This window comes from Acyrthosiphon pisum, chromosome A3, assembly GCF_005508785.2.
Source record: "Acyrthosiphon pisum isolate AL4f chromosome A3, pea_aphid_22Mar2018_4r6ur, whole genome shotgun sequence".
NCBI classification, from domain to species: domain Eukaryota; kingdom Metazoa; phylum Arthropoda; class Insecta; order Hemiptera; family Aphididae; genus Acyrthosiphon; species Acyrthosiphon pisum.
This window is the reverse complement of record NC_042496.1, coordinates 27,143,570-27,148,863: the sequence shown is the minus strand read 5'-3', so window position 1 is coordinate 27,148,863 and position 5,294 is coordinate 27,143,570.

Below are 5,294 nucleotides of genomic sequence, written 5' to 3'. Positions count from 1 at the left end.
CATATCGGATATATGGGTTCTTTCAGTCATTTATAGTTTTAACATTTATTTTTCAATAAATTACTATTTATAGTATTTTTAATAATAAAAATAATAACACGAGTACTCGACTCAATAAAGCGAGTACTCGTATTTAGAAGTCCAAAATTTAGTTGAAAATTTTTCCAAAGTCGAGTACTCGACCAACACTACATACTATATAATATGTGTGTAGTTATATGTACCTAAAGATAAATCTACAAACTAATTTCAACGTTCTGGAAAATCTTCCTTGGTACGAATTTCTAAAATTCAAAAATATTAAAAAAATTATATGTAATTTTATTTGATATTGGTATGCCATTTATTAATATTAAATATTCAAATTTGCCGTAGGTGGCCAACCCCTGTACGGCAGCCGTACAGCCACTGTACTAGAGTTTAGAACTTGATTGCTGGGACTTGCATACAAAAATGCGATCTAAGTAACCTATTGGTCTATTCCAAAAACAATTTTATATTAATTATAGAGTGAATTTTTAAAACAACGTCATCAGTTAGTGTAATAATTTGTACCTATATCTGATTGTATTATATTGTTGCAGTTTAAGTTTTTACCTACACTGATGTTATATAAACATTAAACTTATTAATGAATTATTATTCATATTTATTTTAATAGTTCATACAAAAGGTCAAATGGATTTATTACTATTTCTTATTAGTAGGTATCTACATTACATTTATCATACATTTAGGTGTGTTTATTTTGGTTTAATAATTTATTCGGTACCTATAATTAATATTAATTTTTGAAACATTGTGTTAAGGAAAACAAGAATACAAGAGATAAATGGGATTATTGCATTATTAAAATAATTTTAACAAGTAGGACGGGGGGGGGGGGCTAAACCCCTTTCGCTCCCCTGCGATTTTCACCTAAGTATCTACTGCTCAATTTATCAATGGATCGTATAGGTACTAGTGGTGTATTTAGGAGTTTTTAGTGGAGGGGGTCCTGCAGATAATTTTCCCAACACATTTAAGTAGGGTATAGTCCAGACCTCATGGGCAAATGCAAAAATACGCATGCACGTCGTGATTGGTACAACTGAGTATATATTATATAAGTTCTATGGATTAATCATAATAAACAATATATTTTATGGCATATCTATGGCAATTGCCAATTGTCGACATTCGTCGGAGACGATTAAAGATTCTAATAATTTCAGTGAAGAAAAAAAAATAAGCCAACAATAGGTGAACAGTACGTTAAGCCGTACCTATATTATATAATAATATATAAGTTATAACACGAAGTTCATAAACTCATTAATTTCGTTACGTTCAAGTTATTTTCAGAAAATATTTCGATACTTTCAAGTTTCAGTTCGGAGTGAGATGAAGACTGATGAAGATAGCCGTTTCTTCGGCGACATCATGACGTGCATGTCTTCACTCTAGATATGGCACAGCTAGGTTTCACCGGAAGAGTCGATGTTCACGCGTGAGTTTGTTTTCACATTATTTCGGGGCTTATATTTACTTTTTAGACTTAAATTAAATGTTCATTGCCACGGACAATCTGTTTTAATTGGGTGACGTAGAAGCATATACGTTTACTCCTGAGAGCGCAATGTATAAAATACGTAGGCCCGAACAATGCAAAGACCGTCTTCATTTTACCACAACAAGACGTGTAATACGTACCTTTTTTGCATTTACTGTACGCCGGGTAACACCTTAGGTTTGCGCGAAGTATTTAAAACCATATAATAATCTTTATATTTTATTAGTAGGTACTTACAACTATTTTAATGTAAACTATACGCTAAATATAGGATATTTAATATTTTGCAATTATACCTACGTTAATTTTCTATAATTATTATTTTTGATTATAACGGGGGGTAAACTACAAACGGAAGTATAGGTGTACTGTGTACAAATATTAGGAAACACTTTGGAAGTACCTACATGAAAATACACGGAAGTCCGCGTGAATATAGGTAGGTACTGAAATTAAATTATTATTATTCAATAAAACATTTATACTACGTATATACACGTAATACTATTACTACGTAGACACGACGTACTACTACTATAACTATTACTACTACAAATGTGGAATGCGTTAAGATAACAAATAAACACAAAAATAGTATGCTGACTGCAGTGTGTAAAAAATAATAGTGTTTAAATTATAATTTATATTCTATAGATTCTTGTTAGTAAATAATAATAGGTACGTCTTCATTTAAATATTTTTATAATTTCAAATAACTATTATCAACTTTAAATTCTGATTATTGATTATCCAGATGTCACATGACACATCATAAAAGTATATATTTAAGAAATAGATACAAAATGATTATGTTGGTAAATATCTTGTTTAAAGTGTCTTCTGTAAAATTATGTTTTTTGTGGATTCGACCTTCGACATTTGGCCTTTTGACCATCTACATTATGCACCTACGCAATTTTTTTTTCATAATATTTAGTATATTAACGTGCTTAAGACGATGGTCTGATTTAAAATTTAATATAAATATCTTGTTATTGTATATACATAATATAAATAATAATTAAGTAAAATTATTGAGTTCGCGATTCGCATCGTACTGCTTTATAAACCAAATTTGTACCTAGTATGTACCCACTATAATTTATAGTTGTATCTAATATGATAAAAAACAAAAAAAGTATATCAAAATTATAACCACACCTGCAGGGTCATAAACATTAAATACAAAAAAAGGTGGGCAAGTGGGTGTCGCTCTACTGTACAGTAGATTAGAAGTGAGTCTACTCACTGTACATAATGGATTGTGTTAAATTTGAATTCAATGATATAAATATATAATATCATTGCATATAAAAACGATTCTGAACGAAAACGGTCACAGGCGTGTCCAACCTTTTTCAACTTGCGGTCCACATTCAAAATTCATATGTATATACTGCGGGCCGAATATATTGGGAAATATATACTTCACAGTTTGTTTGTTCATTGCATATTTCCAAGTTTCCACGACTATAGTCGCTACTCGCTATTCACTAGTTAACAATTTGTTTTTGTCATTGGAAAATAGAAACTACACAATATTGTAAGATATATTATAATTCTTAAAAATTATTTGAATAACATTTGTTTTATATTATAATTTTAACTATACAAATACCTAATTTTATACAATTTTCACGGTCTGGTTGGTATATTTCCGCAGCCGTAGGTTGGGACTTGGGCACGCCTGCTTTATGATATTAAACCATATATTACTAAATAGGTATATTTGATGAAATTGTTGTGAATAAAGAAATTTATATAATTTCATAATTTATTTACGTGGAACCTTTTTTTAAATTTTAAATTTTTAGCAATAAAATAATTTTAAATTTTTAAATTTTATAAATGTTGTCAAAATTCAAAATTCTAACTTTAAATGCTTATAAAAAAAAAATTGTGCCTATAGGTATATTTTTAATATTTTTCAACTGCTGTTGTAATAATATATCAGGAGCATATTGTATTAAATGTTCACGCTTTTTGGTAATAAAATTGTATTCATATTTAAAGAAAAAAAAATTTGAAATTTGAAATTGTCCGTAAACATCTTAAAACGAGTAAAACCATTTTCAAAAATGTATGGTATGGAGAAAATGAAAATATAAACATTCAATTAAATTTTCATGTATCTACCTAATCTAAAGTTATTCGTTTTTGAATTAGAACAAAATAAGAAAATCGCTACATAAAAAATCTATTGATTATCCAATGTTGTAAAAATATTAACTTCAAACGCTCATAAAAATTTGATTTGTCTTTCTTGTAGACAATTTTTTTTGATAAAAAATTTTATCGTGTATAGAAAATGCTAATATATATATATATACATTGAAAATGTCATATATCTACGGTCATATGTTTTGGAGTTGCACCAAAAACCAAAATCGATTTTAACGAAGCCCGATTTTGCGTAAAAATTTCCGGTTTTCCTTAATTGTTTTTTTTGTTTTTCTCGGTGCTTTTGAAAATTACTGAGAATTTTATTTTGATCTCCCCAACGCACCAACTAGATTCACTTTCCCATCGGACAATAGGTACACTGTTGAAGAAAATTGAAGCAGTTTTACTGCCCCGAAAGATGATGACAGACAGGAAAATAAAAAAAATTGTAAATAAAAAAAATAAAAAAAAACACATTGTAAAATCAACACATTTATCGCTCCGCTCAAAATCTATCTGTATCTGATTGAATAATTAGTTTTAAAGAGTGAGACTAATACTAATATTTCTCAGATTATGTCTTACTTTAAATCTAGGCAAACTTGTTTTTAGTTTTGTGATCTACTGATCTCCTTTATACATGCGAATAAAAATAATCAGCTAAAAAATATAAATATTGTAAGAAACAAGGCTGGGCATTAACGAGTTAAAAAGTTAAAGTTGTGTTAAAAAGTTAATTTTAACTTAAGTAGTTTTTTTGGATTTTCATTAACTTAACTGTTAACTTACTAAATTTCTTTTTTAACTTACGTGAAATTAACGAATTAATTTTTCATTTAAAATGTAAGTTAAGTTAATTTATTTTGTTTTTAATTTAATTATATTTCACTATTTCATTTTCATGTCAAAAAATATTTACCGTGAATTGTTTACTGTTTAGAGTTAAAAATGTATATCATTCGATTATAATTTTTATGGAAATACTGTATATAGTATAAACACTATAGTCTATAATTTAGTTTTGGGTTGGAAAAAAATTAAGTATGCTAACGTTGTATAAACAAATCAACTTTTTTTTAACTTAAATGCTCGCTATGGCATGATTGAAGGAGAATCATTTAGGCAATTTCTAATCTCGTCGTTGCCACACTGAGATTTATGTGTTAGCCGTAAATGATTATTAGTGTGTGTGGCGTCCATGCAGGTCAATTGTAGCGGTATGGACTACGGAGGGCTCTTGCATGCACATGTCAATATAATAATATAATATTGTGATCATGAAAAAATATTTATTTTTCACTCAAACATACGATTTTAATTCCACCAAATACCAATACGTCGCCACGATTACCTCGATTTGCATTCTGACAAAATATTATTGTTTTTCATAATATGTACGAGAGATCGATCGAGGTACATTTTTAAAATTGTGTTTATAAGTAATTAAATATTTAAGTGGGAAATTCTGAAATTTTTTGAATTTTTTACAATTTTTATTGCAATTTAAACTACAAAAATTAAAAGTGTGGCTCGTTGTATATATTACCTACGGACAATCCGAATATTTTTTCAGAATGAA